Raw genomic sequence first — 14,702 nt, 5'->3', positions numbered from 1 at the left:
AAGTATTGAAAAGCTAGTATGATTAATTGTTGCTCAATTACATTGGATTTTATTTAATTGAAGTTTTTATCTAGTGCATTTTGTGAAATATTTTGAAAAATCATGAAAACCTTGAAGAAGCAAATACAATTAAAGCAAGAAAAGAAAAAGGGAAAGAATGAGAAAGCTGAAGGCTCTGAGTACCAATGACAATTAATTTGTTAAGTACTTGTGGTGTTTATGTATCAAGCCAAATGCTTGAAAACAAAACACTTAGAAGTCAAGGCTAGGCTCAAGTGCAAAAGCACTCCCTCAAAGCTCAAGGTTCTGAGCATCAATGATTAGAGAGTCAAGAAAAGAAAAGAAAAATGAGCTTAATGAAGTCCTCTAATTCAAATGCTTGTGGTGCTTATGTATCAAGTGGTAATACTTGAAAACAAAGCATTTAGAATCGTAGCTTTGTTATTAACTCATGGGGCAAAGCACCCAAAAGGAGAAGCTAATAAGAAAAGCAAAAGCTTGTTTCAAGGAAGAAATATAAGAAAAAGATTTCATAAATTGAGCTAGATAGAAGCATCAATCATGTACATTTCTTTTGTGATTGGAGCATGCTTAGAAAACTAGCTTGCCATGAACATTGAATTGCTATTCTTCTTACCTTGGATTGTCAATCTTTATTTCATGATTCTTTTCTTGCTTGTGGACAAGCAAGGTTTAAGTTTGGTGTTGTGATGACATGTCACCATGTCATGTTTTTCTATGCTTTTTCATACAAGAAATTGATAATTTGTGCTTAAATATTGAATGCTTTTGTACTTAATTGGTATATTTTCTTGATATTTTAATTTTATAAATCTTGTAGGAAATAAGAAGAAAAAGAAGCAAAGAAGCACAAAATGAGCTAAAAAGGAGAAAAAAAGAGCTTTGGGGCACACTTTGGAGCCTTAGGCCACGCTTTTAAAAGCGTGGCCCATGACCAAATCAAGGAAGTTTCACAATCAGCATCACAAAGCTCAGTTCACTAAGTGAACTTAGCTTTATCGTGAAAAACTTAGCTTGGAAGTAAGAATTTTCGCTAAGTTAAAACTTGCGCGTTTACAACATGACCATGCCTCCTTCAAAGGGCCATAACTTGAGTTACAGACGTCCAATTGATGTGCTTCCAGTTGTGTTGGAAAGCAGATATTTAGAGCTTTCAAACAATATATGATAGTCCATATTTGGCATAAAATTGAGGTACAAGTGAAAGGTATCTTTAAGGACCAAAAATAAGCAAAAATAAACCAAAATGGCTTCACCAAGGCTCGAAGGGGGAGACACAAGGAAAACAAGGAAAGCAAGGAAATAGCGCTCAGTTCACTTTCCCAACTGAGCTTTTTCGGGCTCCTCCCAAAAGAAAAATAAAGTGAAAAACCAAGGAGTGGAAGCCACAAGGTTCGAACCTTGCACCTAAGGGACAAGAGAAGCGCTACATTCCATTGTTTCACCAAGAAAAATTGCTCCATATGGGCTTCACCAGGATTCGAACAAAGGACCTTGTGCATCAAAGCTTGAAGCGCTACTCTATAATGAAAATTGGTGAGCAAATTGCATCACCCAAGGTTCGAATTAGGGGCTCATTAAACATGAAAGGGGCGCTCAGTTCACTCAATTAAATGAGCGCTATGGAGTGTGACACGGACAAGGCTTGGTGCGCAACAAATTGCAAGGAAACAAGGCATTGGGCGCTCAGTTAAAACACCCAACTGAGCACTCCCCTGGAAGGTGTCCATGGTCCATTTTTAATCAATTGCCAACATCCGGATCCACTCTTCTTCAAATCCAAAGCAAGCAAAGCCCACATCATCACTCAAAGGCACAAGAACAAGCTAGAATTAGGATTTTCATTTAATTTGTTTTTCATTTCAATTTCATTTTATTTTGTAAAAAGCCTATATAAAGGCATCACTCTCATTTTCAAAACGGGGAGCTCCATTGAGAAGGCTGGCTCCAATAGGGAGTTTTGCACTCTTTAGTTTTCATTTTGCTCTCTCTTTTAATTTTCATTTCTGTTTTGAATCTTGGGTGGAGAATTGAAGAACTTCTGTTTCAATCTTACCTTGAGATCTTTTGTTTGCTTTCTGCATAATTCTAGAATTTAAAATTTCAATTCTGTTTACTGCTTCCAACTCTCTTTTCTTCTACAATTTAATTTTCCATTTTCAATTTGCAATTGTTCTTGTTGGATCAAGGAAGGATTTGAGATCTAGACTTATTTTCTAGTCTCTTCCAACTCCTGAGATCTTCTTTTAAATTGCTGCAAATTAAGCATCAGTCTTTCTGTTTTCATCCTTCAAGCATTTTTACCTTTCTGTTTGAAATCTATTGCCATTTAATTCATCTTTAGTTCATCTGTTTGTTGCAATTTAATTCTCCTTGTTTAAATTTTGCAATCCCAGCACTCAATTTCCTTTATTCCTCCTGCACTTTAAATTTACAGCTGCTTGTTCTTTTTCAATGGCTTGAGCTATTGCTTTCTTTAATTTCCCTGCACCCAATTCCATTTACATTTGATGCAATTTACATTTCTTGCTATTTAAGATTCTGTCAATTTACCTTTCTTGCACTTTAAGTTTCTGCACATTTACTTTCTGCAATTTATAATTCCTTGTCATTTACATTCTGTTGCTTCAAGTCTCACCCAATTTCACTTAAATGTTAGCTTGACTAAACTAATCACCCACTAAAGTTTCTTGATCCATCAATCCCTGTGGCATCGACCTCACTCTAAGTGAGTTTTACTACTTGATACGACCCGGTATACTTGCCAGTGAGTTTTGGGTGTTTGGAAATCCGTTTTTCCAAATTTTTCCCATCATAGAGAACATAGAAGGCTAGCTCCAATTTCTGTTTTGAAGTTTTGGATTGAGATTGGAAGGAATTCTATTTTCATTCTCCATCTGCAAGTTCTCTTGTTATTTTTCTGCATAATTCAAGAAATTGTGATTTGAATCAAGGCTTTCATTTACTGCTTCCATTTGTCTTTATTCTTCAATCTGTTTATTGTTGGATCAAGGAAGGATTTGAGATCTAGACTTGCTTTTTAGTCTCTTCCCCTCCTGAGATCTTCAACATTCTTTAAATTGCTGCAAATTAAGCATCAGTTTTTCTATTTTCATTCTTCAAGCATTTTTGCTTTTCTGTTTAAGATCTACTTCAATTCAACTCACCTTTTACTCTTCTGTTCCTAATGCTCTCAATTTATTTTCCTGCACTTTTGTTCATCTACACTTTACATTTGAGTTGCTGTGATTTGAATTTACTTTTCCCGCTCTTTAAATTTCCTGTTACTTGTTCTCAAGATATCTTCAATTTCTTGCTATATTGGTTTCTTTAATTTCCAGCACCCACTCCCCTTTACATTTAATGCAATTTACATTTCTTGCAATTTAAGTTTCAGCTATTTTACTTTCTTGTTCTTCAAGTTACTTGCAATTTTACTTTCTGCATCTTTTAAATTCCTTGCAATTTACTTTATGTTGGCTACATTTCACACAATTCACTCAATGTTAGCTTGATTAAACTAATCACCCACTAAAGTTGCTTGATCCATCAATCCCTGTGGGATCGACCTCACTCTAAGTGAGTTTTACTACTTGATGCGACCCGGTATACTTGTCGGTGAGTTTTGGGTGTTTTGGAAATCTGGTTTTCCAAAAAATACCATCAAGTTTTTGGCGCCGTTGCCGGGGATTGATTTAGATCAACAATGATTAAGTGGGTGAGAAGTCTAGATCAAGCATTTTCTTTATTTTTGTTTTCTGTTTTAGATTGAAACCAAGGTGTTTGAGTTATTGCCCCACTAAGAAATTCTCATCTCTGATATGAGCAATTTCAATTTTCCTTGGTGTTGTGTTTTCCAAAATTCAAATGGAGTTCAACTCATCTTATGATCAAACAAATTTTATGGGATATTACCCACCATCACCAATCTCTAATGGTGGCTGGGAATATCACCAAGAAAATACAAATAAAGTTCAGCAATATCCAGTAAACAAAATTTTTTATTTTTTAATTTTTAAATTATGTTATTAAATATTTTTTTGTTTAAATTAAAAAATAAAATAAAGTTCAGCAATATCCAGTAAACAAAAGATCTGTAAATTTTTTATTTTTGTTTAAAGTTTTAAACTAAAAAATAATTTTTTTTCTAATAGAAGAAAAATAAAAAATTTCAACAATATTCTAAAACTAAAAAAATTGAAAAATAAAAAATTTTAAATTTTTTAAATTAATTTATTCTTATTTTGTGAACAAGTGCAGCAAAAAAAAGACAATTTTCTGAGTGCAGCATTATCCGAAGAATAAAAAAATAAACAACATTTTTAAAAAAATTAAAAATTTTAGAAAACAAATTTTTTTATTTTTGAAATTTTAAATTATATGATTAATTTTTTTATTTCAATTAGAAAAATAAAATAAAGTCCAACAATATCTGTTAAATAAAAGAGTTGTAAATTTATTTTTTTAATTTTTAAATTAAAAAATAATTTTTTTCTAATTGTAAAAAAATAAAAAATTCCAAATTATCCAAAAAATAAAAAAATTAAAATTTTAAATTTTTTAAATTAATCTATTCTTAATTTGTGAACAAGTGTAGCAAAAAAAAGTCAACTGTTAGGGTGTAGTCTTATCCGGTGAATAAAAAGATAAAAAAATATTTTTTAAAAAAATAAAAAAATTTTAAAAAATAAATTTTTATTTTTGAATTTTAAAATTATATGATTAATTTTTTATTTAAATTAGAACAATAAAATAAAGTCCATCAATATTTAGTAAATAACAGATTTGTAAATTAATTTTTTGTAATTTTTAAACTAAAAAAATAAATTTTTTTTCTGATTGTAAAAATAAAAGATTCCAAAAATATCTAAAAAATAAAAATAAAAATTTTAAATTTTTTAAATTAATTTATTCTTAATTTGTGAACAAGTGGAGCAAAAAAAAGTTAACTATCCGGGTGTAGCATTATTCGGTGAATAAAAAGGTAAAAAAATATTTTTAAAAATATTCAAATTTTTTAAAAAATAAATTTTTCATTTCTGAATTTTTAAATTATATGATTAATTTTTTTATATAAATTAGAAAAATAAAATAAAGTCCAGCAATATCTAGTAAATAACAGATTAGTAAATTTAATTTTTTTAATTTTAAACTAAAAAAATAAATTTTTTTTCTAATTTTAAAAAAATAAAAAATTCCAATGATATCTAAAAAATAAAAAATTAAAATTTTAAATTTTTTAAATTAATTTATTCTTAATTTGTGAATAAGTGCAGCGAAAAAAAGTCAACTGTCTGGTTGTAGCATTATCCGGTGAATAAAAAGATAAAAAAAATTTAAAAAAATTAAAAATTTTAAAAACTAAATTTTTTATTTTTGAATTTTTAAATTATATGATTAATTTTTTTATTTTTATTAGAAATATAAAATAAAGTCTAGCATATTCTCGTAAATAACAGATCTGTAAATTTATTTTTTTTATTTTTAAACTAAAAAAATAATTTTTTTTCTAATTGTAAAAAATAAAAAATTCTAACAATATCCAAAAAATAAAAAAAATTAAAATTTTAAATTTTTTTATTAATTTATTCTTAATTTGTGATCAAGTGCAGCAAAAAAAAGTCAACTGTCCGTGTGATGCATTATCCAGTGAATAAAAAATAAAAAATATTCTTAAAAAAATAAAAATTTTTAAAAAACTAAATTTTTTATTTTTAAATTTTTAAATTATATTATTAAATGTTTTTTATTTAAATAAGAAAAATAAAATAAAGTTTAGCAATATCTATTAAACAACAAATCTGTAAATTTTTTATTTCTGTTTAAACTTTTAAACTAAAACATAAATCTTTTTCTAATAGTAGAAAAATAAAAAATTCCAACAATATTCAAAACCTAAAAAAATTGAAAAATAAAAAATTTTAAAGTTTTTTAAATTAATTTATTCTTATTTTATGAACAAGTGCAGCAAAAAAAAGTCTATTTTCTGAGTGCAGCATTATCTGGAGAATAAAAAAAATAGAAAATTTTCAAAAACTAAATTTTTTATTTTTGAAATTTTAAATTATATGATTAATTTTTTAATTTCAATTAGAAAAATAAAATAAAGTCCAACAATATCTGTTAAATAACAGAGTTGTAAATTTATTTTTTTAATTTTTAAACTTAAAAAATAAATTTTTTTCTAATTGTAAAAAATATAAAAAATTCCAAATTATTCAAAAAATAAAAAAATAACAAGTTGATTTGAGTGATGTTCTTGAAATTCATTGCATAAGATGGCAAAACTTTGAGGAAGATTCTTTGGTTTATGTTGATGACATGTCATCATGTCATGTTTTTCTATGCTTTTTCCTTTTTTTTCAATAGGTTTTATGCACTTTCGTGAGCCATAAGTAAGCCAATTTGGTAGAATTTCATGTTTCCTTTGATTCAATCAACCATGGATAAATTAATGCAATTTCATGAGATTTTGTGCTATAATTGTCATATATTATGAAAGAATAACAATCTCATGATTTTGAGCATAGCTTTGATGTGCTTGGTTGATTGATGATAGGTGAAAAGAGCTTTGAAGAAGGTTGAAGAAAGAAGAAATGGCAAGGAGCAAGAGAGAACAAAAAGCTTGAGCAAAAGCTTGCCTCAAACTTTAGCTCAAACTTTTGGAAGAGTTGAAAACACCCTGAATGGAGCAAAAGCTTGCGCCAACGTTTGCCTCAAGCTTTTTGGCAAACGTTGGCACCACACTTACACACCCTGGAGGAAAAAGCTTAAGCCAACGTTTGCCTCAAACTTTTTGGCAAACGTTGGCGCCACACATGCATACAAGGGGTATACTTCCAACATGAATAACTTGAGCTACAGAGCTCCAAATGAGGAGATTCAAAAAGCAATGAAAAGTAGGAATTGAGAGCTTTCCAAGCATATATGGAACTGCATGGTGGACACTAAAATTGAGGGAGAAAACTGTCCCGAAATGTGCATAAACGAACATGGTGGCAACCTGCAGTGAGGCCAACTGACCTCTGCACCTTCGACGGAGTAAAACTCGAGCTGTGGAGCTCCAAATGGTGCGCTTCCAACGGCATTGGAAAGTAGACATTCAGGGATTTCCAACAATGTATAATCGTATGGGATGGACAATGCGTTTGAGCCTCCAAAATCTGGCGTTTTCGACCACGTTTGAGGCAAACTTTACCTCAAACGTTGTGCACCAAAGCCAGCGACCCTGTCCTCTTCAAAGGAGCATAACTTGAGTTGTAGATGTCCAATTGAGGTGATTCTAATTGGGTTAGAAAGCTGATATTCAGAGATTTCTAACCATATATAATAGTCTATAGTGGGCATGAAATTGGCAACGTTGACAAGAGGACAAAGTAGCGCCACAAGACATGCAAGGGAGGATCCACGTTTGAGCTAAAGTTTGACCTCAAACTTTAAGCCAAACGTGGATGACAGCAAAAAGAGCTAGCTGCTACAAAATGCTTGAGTCAAAGTTTGCCTCAAACTTTGACTCAAACTTTTTTTGGTTCATGGTCCGGTTCAAAGCTTAAATATTTTCCAAGGTCAAGAGCAATCAACAGAGGATATTTTCAACCCAATTCCATCAAGGCCAAAAGCCCAATTGACATCACTCAAAGGCACAAGAAACAATTTGATTAGGAATTTCATTTTCTTTGTAATTTGCTTTTCAATTTCATTTTAATTTGTCATATTTGTAAAAGCCTATAAAAAGGCATCATTTTCATTTTAGAAGGGGAGCTCCATCAGAAAGCACTAGGGAGCATTAGGATTTGAGAGTTCCCTCTCTTAGTTTTCATTTTTGTTTTGAATCTTAGGTTGAGAATTGAAGAAATTCTGTTTCAATCTCACCTTGAGAATTCTCTCTGTTTACTTGTCTGCATAATTTCAGTGAATTGTGATTTGAATCAAAACTCTCTTTACTGCTTTCCTCTCTATTTTCTTCTGCAATTATTCTCTGTTGGATCAAGGAAGGAATTGAGATCTAGACTTGGTCTCTAGTCTCATCCAACCCCTGAGATCTTCAACCTCTCATTTAGATTTTGCAATTGAGTTATATTTCTGTTTTGCTTCTTTAAGAAATTTTCCTTCTCTGTTGAGATCTATCGCATTTTACTACTTCCTCGGATTTATTGCTCTGCATATTTCCTTGTTTAATTGTGCATCCCAAATCCTAATTCCTTTTATTCTTCTTGCAATTTAACTTTCCAGTTACTTGATCTACTGCTTTCTTTTAATTTCCTGCACCCACTCCCCTTTACATTTAATACAATTTTATATTTCTTGTCATTTAAGATTTTGCCAATTTACATTTCTTGCTCTTTAAGTTACGTGCCAATTTACATTCTACAACTTTAAATTCATTGTCATTTACTTTCTGTTGGCTACAATTTCACACAATTCACTTCAATGTCAGCTTGACTAAACTAATCACCCACTAAAGTTGCTTGATCCATCAATCTTCGTGGGATCGACCTCACTCACGTGAGTTTTACTACTTGATGCGACCCGGTGCACTTGCTGGTTAGTTTTATGTGTTTGGGATTCGTTTTTCGTTTTCCGAAAATACTCATCAAGTTTTTGGCGCCGTTGCCGGGGATTGATTTAGATCAACAATGATTAAGTGGGTGAAAAGTCTAGATTAAGCATTTTCTTTATTTTTGTTCTCTATTCTAAGTTGAAACCAAGGTGTTTGAGTTATTGCCTCACTAAGAAATTCATCTCTGAGATATGAATTTCAATTTTCCTTGGTGTTGTGTTTTACAAAATTCAAATGGAGTTCAACTCATCTTATGATCAAACAAATTTTATGGGATATTACCCACCATCACCAATCTCTAATGATGGCTGGGAATATCACCAAGAAAATACAAATTCTGAGCACTCCAATCCATGGAGATTTGCTTCAGAAACACAAGATGAGCAAGAGAATCATATGGGATACTTCCCACCACCACAAAATGATTCAAGTCATTATTCTAATGGTGGCTGGGAGTATCACCAAGGAATGAGAGAGCATCCACCTTCACATCCCAATTTCTCATTTGAAAGATCTTCATCACTTGATTATGCCTCAACACAAAGTTTCCTCCAAAATCCAAAGAAGTCATCCCATCAATCACACAACTCATTCCACACCCCTCAACACAACTTCACCACAATACATTCATGTCACCAAAATTATTCTCAACCTTCATCTCTTGAACCAACAGATGAGGATTACCTTCAAGCCATTGAAATACACAGAAAACTCATGGAAAGATACACAAAATCCACATCCTGGAAAGAAATCGTCTTCAAGAAGATGAATGGGCCCTTAGAACAAACAAGGGGGAACTTAAAACCATCAAACAGTAAGGATGAAGACCAATTGATGGATGTGAAGGATAAAGTGGAAGAGCAAGATGAGGAGGCTACTGTATTAAGTGAACTTCCAATGAAGAATGAGGTGGTTGAAAATGAAACTGCACTTGAGGTAACAAAGGAACATTCACAACCCTCACAAACTTCCCTTGAATCTGTGATCGAAAAATATGAAGAAGAAATAAAGAAATCTTGGGAAGAACAACAAACCTCCTCCATAAAAGAACTATTAAGTCAAATGTTGGGTGCAAAGAAAGGAGTGGAGGAGCATGGAAGTAAGGAAGTCGTTCCAGAGAATTCACACTCAAGTGAAGCAAAAAATCACATGAAGGAAGGGCTCATGGAACCACCAATACAAGAGACTCTTGATGAAAAGAAGACTCCAACAATCACACAACCACCAAGACTTGGATTCAAGGAAGTGAAGGCAATTAACAAAAGCACCAAGAAGAGGATTGTGACCAAGCTACCAAGGACAACATTCAAGAGGAGGTCAACCACAAGCAATCCAATCCCTGGACCAATAACAAGCAAGCTCAATCAAGCCATGTACAAAAGAAAGCTTGCTGAGAGGAAACTAAGACAGGGGGCAATAGCTGAATCTTCTCCTCTCTTGAAGTCATTCCTCTTAACAAACTGGAAGAAGAGGAAGAAAGTGAACAACATGTCAACCGTAGGTATAATTTCCCTTCTCTGCTTTGTTTTCGTTCTTTGTTTTGTTTAAATTCAATAAATTGGCTTATGATTACATTCTAAGTTTGGTGTTGCCCTGCAACAATTTGTTTTCAATCTCTTTGGATGATTGCATCAATTCTACATGGAAGTGTCACACTAAGATTCTAAGTTTGGTGTGCCACTTAATTTTCTATGCAATACATCCAGCAACATCACTTGTTTGCATAATCATAATGCCTTGCAGTGTTATCTTTCATTTAGTTAGACAATTTTAGTTTTCTTTTTTTTGAGTCATTTTCTTGTTTTTAAATGCTTTCTTTTATTTACTGTGTTTGTTAATACACTACCAAGAGAGCTTTATTCATGATAGATTCTTGGCTTGGTGATTGTATTTAACATATAACAGTTTCTTTCGTTTAGTTTTATTTCAAATAAATTGACATATGGTTGCATTCTAAGTTTGGTGTTGCTATGCAACAAAATTTGGTTCTAATCCTTACAAGATACTTGCATCAATTCCAAGTGAAAGTGTCACACTAAGTTTGGTGTGCCACTTATTCTTTATGCAAAGTATTATGCTCACCTTCTTAAGTTTGCAATCACAATGTCTCTGTCTCTTGTGCCTTGATTATTATCTTTAAATGTTGCTTGCTTGAAACACATGTACTACTAACATTTCTTGTGTAAGACATTCATGATCCATCTTAGCCCCATAGACACGGTTCTAATAGTTGCTTGAGGATGAGCAAGCATTCTGAGTTTGGTATGGGAAGGAGGAGAATGAGAGGAAAATGACAACAATAGAGAAGATGAACTACAAGGTTGTAAAGTTCCTTTTCCTCTCATTTGTTTCAAGCACTATAAACTGCATGATTGTCTTTACCTTCTCTGTATGCATGTGTGTATGAAAAGGCATAGTTTGATTTCTAAATTGCAACATGGTGCTGTGCCATTATGATTACCAACTTGAGTTTTGTGAATTCAAAAGTAGTAAAGCATCATGATCATAAACAAACAAGGAATTAAAGAAGAGTTTAGCATGTGCATACAAGTATTGGAAAGCTAGTATGATTAATTGTTGCTCAATTACATTGGATTTTATTTAATTGAAGTTTTCATCTAGTACATTTTGTGAAATCTTTTGAAAATCATGAAAACCTTGAAGAATCAAATACAATTAAAGCAAGAAAAGAAAAAGGGAAAGAATGAGAAAGCTGAAGGCTCTGAGTACCGATGTCAATTTATTTGCTAAGTACTTGTGGTGTTTATGTATCAAGCCAAATGCTTGAAAACAAAACATTTAGAAGTCAAGGTTAGGCTCAAAGTGCAAAAGCATTCCCTCAAAGCTCAAGGCTCTGAGCATCAATGATTAGAGAGTCAAAGAAAAAATGAGCTTAATGAAGTCCTCTAATCAAATACTTGTGGTGCTTATGTATCAAGTGGTAATATTTGAAAACAAAGCATTTAGAAGTCGTAGCTTTGTTATCAACTCATGGGGCAAAGCACCCAAAAGGAGAAGCTAAATAAGAAAATCAAAAGCTTGTTTCAAGGAAGAAATATAAGAGAAAGATTTCATAAATTGAGCTAGATGGAAGCATCAATCATTTACATTTCTTTTGTGATTGTAGCATACTTAGAAAACTAGCTTACCATAAACATTGAGTTGCTATTCTTCTTGCCTTGGATTGTCAATCTTTATTGCATGATTCTTTTCTTGCTTGGGGACAAGCAAGTTTTAAGTTTGGTGTTGTGATGACATGTCATCATGTCATGTTTTTCTATGCTTTTTCCTTTGTTTTCAATAGGTTTTATGCACTTTCTTGAGCCATAAGTAAGCCAATTTGGTAGAATTTCATGTTTCCTTTGATTCAATCAACCATGGATAAATTAATGCAATTTCATGAGATTTTGTGCTATAATTGTCATATATTATGAAAGAATAACAATCTCATGATTTTGAGCATAGCTTTGATGTGCTTGGTTGATTGATGATAGGTGAAAAGAGCTTTGAAGAAGGTTGAAGAAAGAAGAAATGGCAAGGAGCAAGAGAGAACAAAAAGCTTGAGCAAAAGCTTGCCTCAAGCTTTAGCTCAAACTTTTGGAAGAGTTGAAAACACCCTGGATGGAGCAAAAGCTTGCGCCAACGTTTGCCTCAAGCTTTTTGGCAAACGTTGGCGCCACACTTACACACCCTGGAGGAAAAAGCTTGAGCCAACGTTTGCCTCAAACTTTTTGGCAAACGTTGGCACCACACATGCATACAAAGGGTATACTTCCAACATGAATAACTTGAGCTACAGAGCTCCAAATGAGGTGATTCAAAAAGCAATGGAAAGTAGGAATCGAGATCTTTCCAAGCATATATGGCACTGCATGGTGGACACTAAAATTGAGGGAGAAAACTGCCCTGAAATGTGCATAAACGAACATGGTGGCAACCTGCAGTGAGGCCAACTGACCTCTGCACCTTCGACGGAGTATAACTCGAGCTGTGAAGCTCCAAATGATGCGCTTCCAACGGCATTGGAAATTAGACATTCAGGGCTTTCCAACAATGTATAATAGTATGGGGTGGACAATGCGTTTGAGCCTCCAAAATCTGGCGTTTTCGACCACGTTTGAGGCAAACTTTACCTCAAACGTTGTGCACCAAAGCCAGCGACCCTGTCCTCTTCAAAGAAGCATAACTTGAGTTGTAGATGTCCAATTGAGGTGATTTCAATTGGGTTAGAAAGCGGACATTCAGAGCTTTCCAACCATATATAATACTTTATAGTGGGCATAAAATTGGCAATGTTGACAAGAGGACAAAGTAGCGCCACAAGACATGCAAGGGAGGATCCACGTTTGAGCTAAAGTTTGACCTCAAACTTTAAGCCAAACGTGGATGACAGCAAAAAGAGCAAGCTGCTACAAAAAGCTTGAGTCAAAGTTTGTCTCAAACTTTGACTCAAACTTTTTTTGGTTCATGGTCCGGTTCAAAGCTTAAATATTTCCCAAGGTCAAGAGCAATCAACAGAGGCTATTTTCAACCCAATTCCATCAAGGCCAAAAGCCCAATTGACATCACTCAAAGGCACAAGAAACAATTTAATTAGGAATTTCATTTTCTTTGTAATTTGCTTTTCAATTTTATTTTCATTTGTCATATTTGTAAAAGCCTATAAAAAGGCATCATTTTCATTTTAGAAGGGGAGCTCCATCAGAGAGCACTAGGGAGCATTAGGATTTGAGAGTTCCCTCTCTTAGTTTTCATTTTTGTTTTGAATCTTGGATTGAGAATTGAAGAAATTCTGTTTCAATCTCACCTTGAGAATTCTCTCTGTTTACTTGTCTGCATAATTTCAGTGAATTGTGATTTGAATCAAAACTCTCTTTACTGCTTTCCTCTCTATTTTCTTCTGCAATTATTCTCTGTTGGATCAAGAAAGGAATTGAGATCTAGACTTGGTCTCTAGTCTCATCCAACCCTTGAGATCTTCAACCTCTCATTTAGATTTTGCAATTGAGTTATATTTCTGTTTTGCTTCTTTAAGAAATTTTCCTTCTCTGTTGAGATCTATCGCATTTTACTACTTCCTCGGATTTATTGCTCTGCATATTTCCTTGTTTAATTGTGCATCCCAAATCCTAATTCCTTTTATTCTTCTTGCAATTTAACTTTCCAGTTACTTGATCTACTGCTTTCTTTTAATTTCCAGCACCCACTCCCCTTTACATTTAATGCAATTTTATATTTCTTGTCATTTAAGATTTTGCCAATTTACATTTCTTCCTCTTTAAGTTACGTGCCAATTTACATTCTGCAACTTTAAATTCATTGTCATTTACTTTCTGTTGGCTACAATTTGATGACAAGTCATCTTAGCCTATTTTAACTAGTCTTTTTCTTTTGTTTTCATTAGAATTATGCACTTTCTTGAGCTACAAGCAAGCCAATTAGGTAGATTTTCATGTTTCCCTTGATTGAATCAACCATGTATGAATTCATGCTATTTCATGAGGTTTTATACTATAATTGTCACATATTATGAAAGAATGAATATCTCATGATTTTAAGCATAGCTTTGATGTGTTTGGTTGATTAATTATAGGTGAAGAAAGCTTGGAGAAAGGTTGAAGCAAGAAGGAATAGCTAGGAGTAAAGAGAAGACAATGGAATAAGTGAAATTGAACCAGGAAGCAAAAAGCTGGACCTAAAGTTAGCATCAAACTTTTGCACAAACTTTTGGTTAAAAAGTTAGCCCCAACGTTAGCCCCCTAACTTAGAGGCTAACGTTGGAACTTGAACATCACTCCCTAGGTACCAAAAGTTTGCGCCAACGTTAGCCCCCTAACTTTGAGGCTAACGTTGGCACATGAAATTCACCCCTGGGCACCAAAAGTTTGCGCCAACGTTAGCCCCCTAACTTTGAGGCTAACGTTGGCATGAAGAAAACCTCCCTGGGCACCAAAAGTTTGCGCCAACGTTAGCCCCCTAACTTGGTGGCTAACGTTGGCACATGAAAATCACAAGGAGGAGCAAAAGTTTGCGCCAATGTTAGCCCCCTAACTTGGTGGCTAACGTTGGCGCCACAAGCACACAAGGTAAGGCCAACGTTAGGGCCAAAGTTAGACCCCTA

The sequence above is a fragment of the Arachis ipaensis genome, chromosome B9 (assembly GCF_059453495.1).
Source record: "Arachis ipaensis isolate K30076 ecotype BB chromosome B9, ASM5945349v1, whole genome shotgun sequence".
Lineage (NCBI taxonomy): Eukaryota > Viridiplantae > Streptophyta > Magnoliopsida > Fabales > Fabaceae > Arachis > Arachis ipaensis.
Note: the sequence above shows the minus strand (reverse complement) of the source record.